The following is a 15,273-nucleotide window of genomic DNA, read 5'->3' as shown; positions in this document are numbered from 1 at the left end:
CTCCCAGATTCAATGAATGTGCATCCAACAGGAGCACCTCTGGGCTGCCACCTTCAGACCAGAAGAGACTGCGGCAAATTTACTGATTCTATTATGTGACTGCCCCAGACACTTGGCAACACATTGCCTGCAAAGGAGCTGCTAACTCATGTGCTGAAGCTACATGGAAAAAAATCAATGCCCAAAATGTTGCTGCAATTAATTAAGCCTTCACGAGAAAACAGGGCTGTAAGTTATCAGTAGTTAAGCCTTCCCGGCCTGTTTCATAACGAACTGGCTTCTGTGACCCAAGTCTGATGAGCCTGAGACAAGCTTGGCTTTACAGCATTGAGCTGCAAAAGGCAGGTCGAAGTCACTGTGTGGAAACCCCGGGCTCCTGCAGACCTATGGTTGTGCTTATTTCCCAATGCCTCAGCCCCTTGGCAGGGCTGCGAAAGCGGGAGCTCGGTAGATCACATGACCACTCGTGAGCCAATCACTGTTGCACTGGGATGGCACACACTGATTGGCCAGCCCTGGGCAGCGCTCCCACCCTGCAGGTGTTTGAAGTCTGTGTATGAGGGATGTGGTCTGGCTATGGGAAAGCAGGGAGCTGTTTCAATACCCAGGGGGCAGTATTTCAAAGAAGAAACATAAATCATTTCAATTACCCAGAGTGTGGAGGATTTGCAAACATTTCTGAATTCTCAGGAGCATTTCTCAATCCTTGAAACATAGTTTCTGGACGCTGTTAGTGCACACTACAGTGGTCGCACTTAACCACAGGGGTACGCTCCAAGACTCACAGTGGGTGCTTGACAACAGGATAGTACCAAGCTCTATACATGCCATGTATGTTTCCTATACATACATACCTATGATAAAATTTAATTTATAAATTAGGCACAGGAACAGATTAACAAATAAGGACTCACAATAAACTAGGACAACGTAAACAACATACTGTAATAAACGTTATTTGAATGTGGTTTATCTCTATTTCTCTCTCAAAATATCTTATTTTCAGTAATATTTTTAGACCGTGACTGACCATGAGTAACTGAAATGGAGGATAAGAGAGGACTACATGAACATTACAATATAATATTCATCATTAGATGCAAAACTATTTTTACACATTTATACAGCACAGTGCAACATTCTTGTAGTAAGGAAGCGGCATATGCATAGAATGACATAGTTTCACACACACAAAAATAGTGACACTCTCTCACACACACACACACGCACACCAGCAGCCTGAGCAAAGCTTACATTTTGTAAAACCAGACACTCTCCCAAGCTCTGACCCTGGTGTCTCAGGACACACTTCATTCAGGAAGTGCAATTTCACTGCCAGCTAACATGCAAATTCTTCTAATCCTGTTTTTGAAATACCTAATATGACTAGAAGTTTATAAGAAAAGATTTATCTAAGTCTCCTGCACTAATGGACCTTTCAGAATGCTAATTGTTCTGTTTCTGACATGTGTCCTTGAACTAAGTTCATTTTGTTTTTGTTTTTAATCCCTGTAATTTATCGGCAGACAGTAATTAGCTCAAAAAGGCACACTCTGGCAAGCACACAACTCACAACTGAATCATCCTTTCTACGGAAAACATGTCCCTCATGTCCTGCTCTTCTCTGGAAGGCAGATTTCCCTCACTGTTTCCAAAATGAGCTAACTCCTGGCCCAAGTTAAGAATCAATATCTCTCTCTCTCTCTCTCTCTCTCTCTGTGTGTGTGTGTGTGTGTGTGTGTGTGTGTGTGTCTCTGTCTATCCTTTCCTTGATACCTGGATAGGGCTGAGGACCCGAGCGCTGGTGACTGCATGGTTAGGCTATCAAGAAAGAACTTGGGTTCTTTCAAGTTCCGTAAGCAGAGTTATCATGTAATCTACCAACCAAACCAGGACACCATGCAGAGTAAACAGGGCCCATTGATACAGTCTTAGGACAACTGGCATATATCCCACTGTCCTAGGCAGAATAAGAGGTATAGATACCCGACAAAGCAGCACTTCCTCACCATCCTGTTCCAGTTCTTACCATCCACTCTCCATGGATGCCTCTCCTTTCTTTACTCTCATGCCCCATCCTGGTCAAATGCCACATCCTCCATGGAGACTACCTATCCCTGTTTAGCCCAGGTCTGGTGAATTCTCCATCATCAACTTACCAAATGCTTTGCCTCTTGTCGTAGTGACTTTGGTGTTGATTTTTCTGATTTCGATCCGCCTTGTATTGGTAGTGAGAGAACTCAACCCAAACCAGCTAAAACAAAAAGAAAATAAATGTGAATGTTAATTGGCTCACTGACTGAGAAGTTTTATGTATTGGTTTTAAGTGCCGCTTGATCAAGAGATTCAAATAAATATTGAAATCTCCCTTTCTCCCTCTTTTCCTCCCTCTCATGAACTCTTGGCTCTGTGTTCCTATGTTCAGGCTTCAATTTCAAAACCTCTATTTCAGAAAATCAAGGCTGAGGTGCTATTGGGACCCCATCCCCTGAGTAGCTTCAGTCCCATCCCCTTTAGATGAGATGCCCTTCTCTGCCTGACTGCAATCTTCTTCTTGAGGAACCTGGGGGTTATTAACTGCAGAGACAGAGGGAATGATACTGGGTGGGCAAAGAGAGCAGATATCAGCCACCCCACCATAACTTCTGCTGGAAATATGTTCCACTGGGGCTAAAAAATTGTATCAGAAAAGCCAGCAAATATGCACCCCTGGCCTGAGTCTCAAGTCCTCTCTGTGACAACTGTGCTCCTTCTTTGGGGACATTTCTCCACCTGGCTGAAGAAAATCATTGTCATTAGGCAGCTCCCTTATTAAAAATCAGCAGATGGCAATGGAATAAACTGTTCTTATTAACACTAATATTCTTCCCCAGCTCAGTCCCTGGTAATTTTCTTTGTCAGGAAAGAAGGAAGGCGGGAGGCATTCCCAAATCAAGCCTGTGGTGCCTAAGGAGATTAATCTCATGGAATGGTCAGCATTTGTAGCAGAGATGCCCTCATGTCATTACACACTTTGGGTTGCCCATGGGCAGTCAGCATGATTCCTAAGGCTTTCAGAGCCAGTGCAATTCCCATGCCTGTGTGTGTGTGTGTTTATGTGTGTGTACTTCTTTTTCTTTGTAACTTCATTTTCTTTATGACTTTGTTCTCTCTGACCACAACTAAGATTCCTTCATATGAAATAGCTAAAAAGGTGGAAGGTAATGTTTGAATTGTTTATTATACAGTGGGGAAGGGAGCTGAGGGTGGTGGCTGGTGTAAGTCCCAGAGTTCAAAGAGCCAAGAACTAGGAGCTCCAATGTCCAAAGGCAGGAGAAGATGGATGTTTCAGCTCAAGAAGAAAGAGAGAGAGGGAGAATTTGCCCGCCATCATTTTGCTCTATTCAAGCCCTCAAGGGATCTTTACTCAGTCTACTGATTCCAATGTCAATCTCTTCCAAAAACACCCCCAGAACTAATGTTCCACCCACCATCTGGGTATCCCTTAGCCCAGTCAAGAAAAGAAACATTTTCTCTCTTGTATGTTTAAGTTTCTCAAAATCCATCCACTTTGCAGGCTGTGTTTAGGACTCAAATATCAGTTTATATTCAGCCACTGGCCCAGAGCAGAACATCTTTCTCCAGGACAGGTTGGCCTGCTGCTGTTCCCCTTCTCTCCTGGAGGGACAGTCTGTGAGCCTGAGCCCAAGTTGTCTCTTTCTAGAGGACACAACGTTACCCAATGTGTCCCTGAGGCAGACTGCAGCTAAGGAGACACAGAGTTCTGCATCTAGCACCAAACTGAACTTGGAGTCTCTGTTCACAGACTCTCAGCCCCTCCCTCCCTCCCTCCGTGTCTGGGTTGGGCTTGTGGAGGATGAGTGAGCTTCCTACAAGGACCACACTCTTGTTCTTCTCATCAATGCTGGGTTCTTGCAGGATCACAGGTCTCTTCGTGTATATCCTTCCTCCTGTTTGGAATAACATTTTCCATTTTCCTTCTCTTCCCAGATACCCTTTTCTCATCCTTTGAGTTCAACAGATGTCTCTTCTGGTTGCAAGTGACAGAAGCCCAAACAGAAAAGGCTCAGACCAAAGAGAAATTTATGGGCTCCTGAAACCGTATGTCAGAGAGAGATTGGGCCAGGGCTGGGGTATGACCCTGGCTCTTTCTTGGTTTCTCCTCACCGCTTCTCTCTGTCCTGCAGCCTCACAGTCTCAGACAGGATTCTTTCGAGAATTGCAAACTTGGCTGAAGACCCTTCCTGTCCCCTTTCTTACCTCCCATGTACAGGATGGGGGTGATGGTCCCACTTCTCTGACTCTCACCCAGGAATTAGGAACTCCTTAAGGTAAGGAGTCTTTTCTGATTCAATTTGGTACATATTGTGTCAAGCAGAAAGCGTGGTAGTTGTGATTACTGAACACCTGCTGGCTAAGTAAATGGAGAATGTCAAAATGGTAATTTGGTCAGAAAAAATTAGTCAAATATGAAAAAAAAACTAAAATGTGCTTTTTGTTTCTGTTAGATGGTGACAATGGGTTGATTAAACCTACAGGTTTTTTTTTTTTAATTAATCTCAATCTCCCATTTGTGTCATGTTTTGTCATTTATAAGGAGCTTTCACATAAGCCCATGTAATTCTCACACCATCTGCCTGAGCAGGTGGGTCATTTCGTGTGTTTCTGGGTTTGGTGATGGACTCCCAAAGGCTGGAGCCCACCAGACCTGGATGTCTCACGGGGGTGTCTCGTGGAAGTTTCTAACCCCTGGGGTCCCTAATCTCCTCATCTATGATATGGGGGAAAGACCAGCAGTAACAGATTCCATCCCACGCCCAAGCGTGTTGTAAGGATGGATGAGATGCTGTAACGAATTGCCACCACCAGCGACTTAAAACAGCGCTGATTTATTCTCTCGCACTTTCATAGGTTGGAATTCCAGCACAGGCCTCACTGGGCTAAAATCAAGGCATCTGAAGGGTGGTGCTTCTCTCCGGAGGCTCCAGGGAAAGATGCTTCCTTGCTTATTTGGGTTGCTGGGAGAATTCAGCTTCTTTCATTGTAAAACTGAGGTCCCCTTTTCCCCGCTGGCTGTCAGCTGAGGGCCATCTTTTTTTTTTTTTTTTTTTTTGAGACGGAGTCTCGCTCTGTCGCCCAGGCTGGAGTGCAGTGGTGCGATCTTGGCTCACTGCAAGCTCCGCCACCCGGGTTCACGCCATTCTCCTGCCTCAGCCGCCCGAGTAGCTGGGACTACAGGAGCCCACCACCACGCCGGGGTAATTTTTTGAATTTTTTAGTAGAGACGGTCTAGATTTCCTGACCTCGTGATCCGCCCGCCTTGGCCTCCCAAAGTGCTGGGATTACAGGCGTGAGCCACCGCGCCCAGCCGGCTGAGGGCCGTTTGCAGCTTCTGGAGGCCGTCAACACTCGGCTCATGGCTCCTTCCTCCGTCTTCAAATCCAGCAATGCCAAGTCAAGTCCCTCTCACCCTCCAAGTCGCTCCTGCCTCCTCTGCTGCGTCTCTAGGACTCTTCTGATTCACGCTCCTCTTCTGATCCGCTATCCTGGATCATCCAAGATAATCTCTTTATTTTCAGGTCAGTTCAATGCCTTGTGACATATCCTCAGGCATAAAGGCAGCGAGGAGAAGGTCACAGGGGCCCAAATCCCACCTATCACAGGGACTCAGGCTTTCCACCTGTGAATCTCAGCACTGCGCTTCTAGACACTCGGTTTGTCACGGCTGAGAAATACGGTGATTGCAAGAGCAGATTCGGATGCCAAACTTGGCCAGGGTTAATCCCATCTCCAACACCTCCTAGTTGTGTGATCTGGGGAAAGTCACTTACTGCCAGATACCTCAGTTTCCCCACCTGAAATATGGATATGATAATTATGTTTCTCCCTCATAGGCCCCTTGTGAAGATGAAATATAACTGTCAGCTACAATCATTATCACCATATTTGCACAAATATTTGCATTTATTCATTTTACTGGTGTCCTTTCTATCTATTATTGAAAAGCTATCTCTAGAACAGTTTACAGTCATCCCAAGATCAAGGCAGGGATGATGATAATGACCTTTCACTTTGAGTAGAAAGTATTTTATCTACATTACCTAAAAGTACCCTCACAAAAAAAAAAAAAAAAAGGGCCTGTGAAGTGGATACTCCCATTTAACAGTTGAGGAAACCGAGGTGAGGAGAGGTAAGGGGCTTGTTGCATATCCTTGGATGCCCTAGACCAGTGGGGGTGGGGTTAGTCTGCCCTGATGAGGAAGACGGACATGGGAACCCTATGAGGCATCAGTACAAGCTGTATTTTTTATAGATAAAATAATTTCTATTCAAAGTAAAAGGTTGTTATCATCATCCCTGCCTTGTACTTGAGATGACTGTAAACTCTATTCTAGAGATAGATATCTAGTAATAGGTAGAAAAGACACCAGTGAAATAAATAAGTGCAAATGTTTGTGTAAATATGGTGATAATAATTACAGCTGACATATATTTTTCATCTTCACAAAAAGCCTATGAGGGAGATACAAGCCCTGCAGCCACACTGATATATAGAGCTGTAGTTTCATATGGAAATGAGTTTACAGCTCAGGTTTTAGGGAATAAAAGGTTGAGAAACTTTGGACCAGAACAGTGATTTCCAACTCTGGTTGCACCTTAGAATCAAGTGGACTGGAAAAACAGACCAAGGTCCAGCCCCTACCCCAGTGAGATTCTTACTTAAATAATCTGGCACGATATCGACTGACAATATTTTTTTAAAGCTCCCCAATAAGATTCTAAGACCCTCACATCTTTATACAAAGGAAGGACGGATTTTTTGACTCTCTTTCTCTCTTTGAGATAGGGTCTCATTTTGTTGCCCAGGCTGGAGTATAGTGATGCCATCTCACCGTAACCTCGACCTCCTGGGATCAATCAATCCTCCCACCTACCACATCTAGCTAATTTCTTGACTCTTTAGTGCCTCTGCTTGGTATCTTTTCCTCCAAGTTGTTTTTGTTTTGTTGTATTTTTTTTTCTTCCCACCTTTGTCTTTCCTGTTAGAGGTTTTCCTCCAGTGTTTCGGGGCCCCTTTGCTGACTGTTCATATTTAAAGGAGAGAAACCGGCCGGGCATGGTGGCTCACGCCTGTAATCCCACCACTTTGGGAGGCCGAGGCGAGAGGATCATGAGGTCAGGAGATTGAGACCATCCTGGCTAACACGGTGAAATCCCGTCTCCACTAAAAATATAAAAAAAAAAAAATTAGCCAGGTGTGGTGGCAGGCGCCTGTAGTCCCAGCTACTTGGTAGGCTGATGCAGGAGAATGGCGTGAATCTGGGAGGCGGACGTTGCAGTGAGCCAAGATTGTGCCACTGCACTCCAGCCTGGGCGACAGAGCAAGACTCCATCTCAAAAAAAAAAAAAAAAAAGTGACAAACCGAAAAGCCTCCCTGAAACTCTGGGTCCAATAGCAAGGCCTAACAAGTGGGGGGCGTTTCTGGAGGGTGATGTGGCTGGGTTGGCTCATTTCAGGGTCACTGTCAGTATTCACAACTTCCTGTTTGTTATTTCCACCCAGGCTCCTCTGTCTCCACAGAGACTCCAGCCTGGAGGGAGGGCGCAGAGGGAGCTGGTGAGCCTGGCTGCCTGCCTTCTGCAGCTGACCTCCAGAAGTGACCAGGGAAGCAACCAGGCTGGTAGGGGGATGGTATCCAGAGGGTCTAGAGACTCAGGGAATCTGTCACACTCATGCCTCCAACTCAATTCAGTTGGTCATGGTGCCCTCAACACCTGAGACTTTTCGGTTCTCTGCACAATGAACTTAATTTAGTTTTGGTTGCCCCCAGTGCCAGGTTAACCTGTCTTTGGTTGGCTGAGTCAGTAACTACTTAATCCATTTTGCAACTCTCAAACTCCATCACTGCCATTGTCTCTCCCTTTGCTTTGTTCTTGTGGGTTTATGTCATCTCCCACTTTTAAAATAAAATGACTTTCCTATATTTTAATGGTATTTCTGAAGAAAGTGAAGTAAAGCAATGGAAATAAGTATATTTACCTAGAACCTACGTGAACTTTTTATTTTAACATACAGATTAGAGAGATGGAGAGGAAATTATGTTGACAATTCAGTGCTGCCCCTGAAGACACAGGTCTCTCTCTCTGCTACAATGGAAAACCACTGCCCTCAGGAGGTAGTAGTGAGGTGGGTCTGGGCACCTACTGACTGGGTGATGTTAAGCAAGTGACTTGACCTCTCTGGATCACAGATCTGGAAAATGAGGACGGTCACAGTGTTTTTTCTTGCCTGGGGTCCTTGTGAGGGTTAAATGAGTTAATAAATGGAAACACCTATAACAATATCAGGCACCTAATAATGCTGTGTTTGCTATTTTAGTGTTATTACTTTTTGGTTTCAGGTAGAGGAAAGGTTCTCATTCATATAGACTGAAGTGCACTAGCTCAGTTTGTTACCAGCTGCAAAACAATTTCATCAAGTCAGGAAACACAAAGCTCGGCTCCATCTGATTCTAACTGCTCCTTCTTTTCTCATCTATTTATTCCTGACCCCCCAAGATATGAGTTAGGGAAGGACAATCTCTTTTTTATTTTATGGCCTTGTTTTCCTTGGTTGGTGTCACAACATTAAACCAAACGCCCATCCTGGCCTTTAGAAATTCAGTGTAGCTGGGACTTTAATATCTCTGCAGATGGATGAGGGCAACAGCAGTCAAGAATGTGGCTTAAAGTGAAATCCCCTTTTCATGAGTCCATGAAGACAAATGACAGGAGTCAACTGCCACCAGTCAAAAGGGTCATTAGCATTTTCTTTATTTTAGAAACATTTCAGGCACTTCTTTAACTGCACTCCAGTCAGCTCACTGGGTATTTTGTATGTGACGTCGTTCCAAATCTTGCTCAGCTGTCTGAAACCAGGCCAGGGAGTGACCACAGAAAAAGTACTATTGGATTAAACAGACAGCGACTAGAAGGGAACCCTGGATTAAATGGTTCATTTAACATTTAAGAGTCCCTCTGATGCCACTCTTCAGGTTGTACTCCTGCTGAAATGTTGTCATGAACTTACTCTGGCCCCTGACTTTTGCTAAAAGTCAACTTACCTAAGAGTCAGATTTAAATTCAGAAGTATTTCCATCACAAATTTTTGACTTCTATTGAAAAATCAGAAACTCTGATCCTACTGGCCCCCCCTGCCCCCATGGAAGGAAGGAAGCAGCTGGAACTGAGAAGCCAGTGCCATTTCAGATGGGGCTGTCCACCCACAGTCCTCCCCACTCACTGTTCTCTAAATATATTACATGACCGGTCCCTGAAGTCCTTTGGATGTGTGACCCCTTCTCACATTTACTCATCAAAAACATTAATCACTTGCTATGTTACAAGAACTGTACTAAGCCCTGGAAATGCAGAGAGAGACAGAACATCATCCTTTTCCTCAAAGAACTCAGAGTCAATCACAGGGAAAGTGTAGAAAAGAGCCAGATCTAATCAAGTGATATGTGGGTCATAGCTCCAAGCTACGAAGACCTGGAGAAGAGGCTTATTGCAATTGCATTGGTCAGAGGGAAATTCGCGGGGCACATGGTGCCTGTAACAGGCAGAAATAATTCAAGCAAAGAAGCAAGGACCTTTCATCCAAGCATAAGGAGAAGAGTGAACTAAAAGAACATGGTAACATGGCGAAACTGCAAGCATTTCCTAACCCTCTAATGACTCTAACCTTGGGAGCACTTAATGGCTCAAGTGTAATTTAAAGTCTTTTAATACTTTTCTGTAAACCCGAGATTATTTAATGCTATCTCGTTCACTTAACTCTCTATTTTACAGCACTGGGCCCAGCTGACTACAGTTCCACAGGAAAAGGGGCTGTCTTATTCACTTTTCATCCACATAGGTGCTACGTTCATGAGGGGACCCAGCTATGGGCTTTAACTGCTGGTATGGCTGCCTATCTGAGTGTGTGAATTCTGACTCCAGACTATAATGCTCTCACTGTCAGAGTGGAGGATTATCTACTCTAGATGCCACAGTACTGAGTACAATATCAGGGAAAAAGAAAAAAAAAACAGGTGTACTTTACTTTTTTTTTAATGAATCTGCTAGGGTTTGCATGTGGCCCCCAAAGTTTATGTGTTGGAAAGTTAATCCCCAATGCAATAGTATTGACAGGAGGCATCTTTAATAGGTTACCGTGGCTCTGCTCTCATGAGTGGATTAATGTCCTAGCTCAGGAGTGGGTTTCTATTAAAGTAAGTTTGTCCCTCTCTCACTCTGCCCTTACTTGCCCTCAGCCTTCTGTCATGGGATGATGCAGTAAGAAAGCCCTCACCAGTTGCCGCTGCCATGCTCTTGTGCTTTCCGGCCTCCAGAACCATAGGCCAGTGAATTTCTATTATTTATAAATGAGCTACCTCAGGTGTTCTGTTATAGCATCACAAACAGACTGAGAAAAAAATTAATAAATAAAGAGATGTTGAAATCATTCCTCAAAATGAAAGAAAATGAGATTTTAAAAGCTGTTTCTCTAATCCAGAAGTTGGCAGACATTTTCTGTAAAGAGTTATATAGTAAATATTTTAGGTCTCTATTGCACCTAAACATAACATCATGCTCAATACTTCTGTTATAAGGTTATTAGATTCTCTTATAATGTGAAAGTAGCCACAGACAATACGCAAATAAATGAAGTTGGCTTAGTTCTAATAAAACTTTATGTATGGACACTGACATTTCCATTTCAAGTTATTTGCATACATTACAAAATAATATCTTGTTTCAATTTAATTTAAACATTTAATAATATAAAACTAATTCTTAATTCATCACTCATACAAAACTAGGTGTTGTGTTAGATTTGGACTTCAGAATGCCATTTCCTGAGCCCTGCTAAGTCAATTTAAGCAGATTCTCAGCTCCTGGAGCTCAGCTGTGGAAAGGTAATCACCTGTTGAGTGTAGACCTGTCTTTCATTAACGGAAACTAATATATATGGAAAAATCAATCTGTTTTAACTTAATCTAATGTGGTTATTAAAGGTTCCTCTCCCTTTATTATCTAATGTGAAGTACAGGAAATAAAATTCCACACTGACTCCATTGGGAAGCCAAAAAATTAAACAACTAGGCAATTAATGGTGTAATTAAAAACTTTTCCATTATATTATTTAGTACCCATCAAGAAAGGTTGGCCTTCCATGATTCAAATGCCCTTACTAAATGTCATTACTTGGAGCCAAAGGCCTCTATTCACACAGATGCACAGGTAGGATGGGGCCAGGAGTGTGGAGTCACAGACACCTGGCTCACCCTCACTGGACTAGGGGCCTGATGAGCATGTGACAGCCCCAAGAAGCCATAACACAATGTGAGGCTGTAGTGGATCCTTTCGTTTTCATCATCTCTGAAGACTACTCTGAAACTTCCCCCCAAACTGTCCCTAAAAAACAGCTCACAGACTACGTGCCGCCATGACCCCTGATCACTGTTACTTCTGAACACTCCTTCTTCCTCAGCATAACATTATCACCCTGAGAATAGGGACATGCCTGTTACCAGAGCAACCAGGTGTGATGCTTCACGTGTGGTCTCAGCCCAGCCTCTCTGCTCTGTTTACCTAACTGCATCTGGACTGGGCCCTGCTTCTCACTCCTATGGTCAGATGATCACTTTCCTTTTTTACTTTTTCTGTTTAAGATTAACCCAACAGCCTTGTGTAGGATGGCTTAAAAATGATGTCATTCATCATCTATTTCTTCACTCCTATCTAGTCTCCTAAACTTCTTCCTTCCAGCTTACCCTGTCTTCTTATCTTACACTCTGTCGAAAGATCTCTTCATCAATGCCCACCCACCACTCAATTCCAGACCCTGGAATTATCTCACCATGACCTCTATCTTTTCTACTCAGAGAAAGCCACATTCTCTGTCAGTCTCTCATCAAGGTGTACAAAGCTGATTAAACTACCTAAGTCAAGGTATAAATGACTGATATATCTCTGTATTCCCAAGAGATATTTGTTCTTTTCAGCAAAGTCACATGAGTGACCGAATTTGAGGATATTCCAAGAAAGCATTGAAAAAGAGGCTGCAGGGTAGGGTGTTTCCAGGGCCCTTGATTGAGGAGGAGGCCTGGGTTGCAGCATCTGATGCTCCCATTTGGACATTAATTCATTGAACCAAAGGTCAAACCAAGCACCAGGTATATGAGCTCAAAAAGTGGACAGTGCAGAAAAAGAAGCACTGCGATCTTAGAATGCTGGCCTTGGTCCAACAGATACAAAACTTAGAGTAAAACACGTTCCCACTGTGAGCCCTAGGGTCCTCATACATTAAATAGGGATAATAACACCTCCTGCCCAATCAGCGAGACTTCAGGCACATGGATTGTACTGGAAGGAGACACATGCACCCCTCTACTGATTTTCTTTAAATGTTTGCTCAAAGTTAATACAAAGACTAATTTGGAAAGGCAAAGAAGGGCAAGGAGTGGAACATCCATTTCTCCATCAATGCTATGAGCAATTGTGCTCTGGCCCCTAAGAATACATCCCACCTGGAAAAAGCAAAATCTGTGAAGTTTACTGAACCCTTCCTAGTTAGGAGAGAATTTTGTATTTCTATAGGTTTTCACTGTATCAGGTCCAATAGTACATTTATCAAAACTAAGAAACTAAACTTGGGTATGTTACTATTCAACAAAACCCACACTTTATTTGTATTTCACCAACTTTTTTTTTTTTTTTTTTTTTTTTTAGACGGAGTTTCACTCTGTCACCCAGGCTGGAGTGCAATGGCGTAGTCTTGGCTCACTGCAAACTCCACCTCCAGGTTCAAGTGATTCTCCCACCTCAGGCTCCCGAGTAGTTAGGACTACAGGTGTGTGCCATCATACTCAGCTAATTTTTGTATGTATTTCACCAGCTTTTTTACTGCCGATCTTATTTCAGGAACCAAACCCTAATATCAATTAATCATCTTGCCTCCTTTGTCGATGCCCGCTCATGGCTGCTTCTCAGACTTGCTGTTTTGGCCATTATCTTAAGAGAGGTTTGAGGATTGGCCAGTATTACTAATATTTTATAGAATATTCTCAATTTGGGTTTGTCTGATTTTTTTTTCTCATGATTAGACTGAGGTTATGTGTTTTTGGAGGACGACCACAGACATAAAGTGCCATTCTCACCACATCCTATGAAGACCATATTGTCAATATGACTAGTCATTGTTGATGTTAATCTTGATCACCTGCTCAGGGTAGTGTTCACCATATTTCTTTATTCTAACATTATTCTTTTTACACTTTTCCAGCTCTATTTTTTGAAAGCAAATCACTAAATCCAATCCTTGTCCAGGGGAGGGATGGTGAGAATTAAACTCCACCTCCCAGAGAAAGGAGAGAGAGTAGCTACATAAATTTTTTGTAATTCTTGCTTAAAGGAGATTTGTCTGTTTTTCCCATTTATCTGTTCAGTCATTTATTTATATCAGTAGGGACTCATGGATCTTTTTACTTTATGTTTGGTTACTCCAATTGTTTCCACTTTAGTCCTCGAGAGTTTTTTCGGGTTTCCCCTGTGTCTTTGACGTGCCCCATCCTTTTGTTGTTATGAGCCCTCTTTTACATTTGGCCCTATGGCTTTTCTTGTATCTTCCAATTATATTTAAGTAGATTTTTGACATTGAAACCTTTGTCATACTGGCACTAAAACACTTCTTTAAACATCGATATTGAAAATTTATTGTTTGAAATTTTATAGCTTTGTTTTTCTATCAATACAATGAGATGAAACGTGATTACGGAAGAAAAGAAAGCCAGGGTGATATTGTCCCTCTCCTGCCTGAGGCTTCTGCAAAGCCGACTCCTCATTCATTGGGCCTCCTTCCCCACCTGGTTGATTCTGACTCGGGCTCCAAACCCATCCCACCAGGCATGGGGGCTGCTGTCTCGGGGATGCCTTCCCTGCATATACACTCACAATCGGCAAAGCCTCTTTCTCCTTAGGCCCAGAGCCCATGGGAATAAGCCATTCTCATCCTCACCTGATTATGTGATTGAGTCCTGGGACCAGTGGGGCCAGTGACCAACCTCACAGCATATGACTGTCCACCCACCAGTCTCTGCTGCCTTCTGAGAGCCACAGCAACCCTGGGGGAAAGGCAGACTCATCACCATGGGGCCCAGAGACCTTTGACTTGTCTGTTTTGGATGGGCAGCTGGTCATCCTCTCAAGTGTAGTGCGGTATCAGAAAGAAAAGTGAAGTGATAGAGAATTTATCTCCCAGGTAAAATCACCAGGCTTCTGGCTACATGTCAATATATTTCAAAATCAAAACTAATTCATTGGAAAGGTGGGGGAAAAGAGAGGTTGAGAGAGGTTTGGCATATTTTGGAATATTCCTTTGGAATTTTGGAATATATTTTATTTCTGAATAAAACAAATTGTAGTCTTCCAAAAACACATATCATGTTCAATTTGGGTAGTATCCTTGCAAGCAAGTGCTCTTATGCCTATATAAAAGTATCCTTGATGTGTTATCATGAAACATACATGACACAAATCACATATTACAGACAAATTCTTGGTGAAAAACATCAGTATTTCTCCTATTATTCTCTACCAAAAAAAGGCTCTTTTAATAATTTTAGTCTTTAATTTTCCAGTATTATCTTCCAGAATATCATAATGATAGCATTTATCGATGTTAGGTAATACCTGTGGGATTCCCATAGGACAGATGAGGTTTTTTATACTGTTATTCACATGGCGCATCTCCTTCAGGGAGTGAGAGGATTGCTTTTAGTTATTCTTGGTACCACCTTCCTAATTCCACAGAAGGTGCTAATGTCTCCATTACTTGTTCCTTTGCCTTTCAGCAACACACTGATGTGCCACTCTAGGAAGTGAAGATGCTTGAGCCCTCTGTATCTTATCACTCTTCCTTTTTTTTTTTTCTTTTATTATTATTATTATTATTATCATTATTATACTTTAGGTTTTATGGTACATGTGCGCAATGTGCAGGTAAGTTACATATGTATACATGTGCCATGCTGGTGCGCTGCACCCACCAACTTGTCATCTAGCATTAGGTATATCTCCCAATGCTATCCCTCCCCCCTCCCCCCACCCCACAGCAGTCCCCGAAGTGATACACCATGGAATACTATGCAGCCATAAAAAATGATGAGTTCACGTCCTTTGTAGGGACATGGATGAAACTGGAAATCATCATTCTCAGTAAACTATCGCAAGAACAAAAAACCAAACACC

This window comes from Pongo pygmaeus, chromosome 10, assembly GCF_028885625.2.
Source record: "Pongo pygmaeus isolate AG05252 chromosome 10, NHGRI_mPonPyg2-v2.0_pri, whole genome shotgun sequence".
NCBI lineage: Eukaryota > Metazoa > Chordata > Mammalia > Primates > Hominidae > Pongo > Pongo pygmaeus.
Note: the sequence above shows the minus strand (reverse complement) of the source record.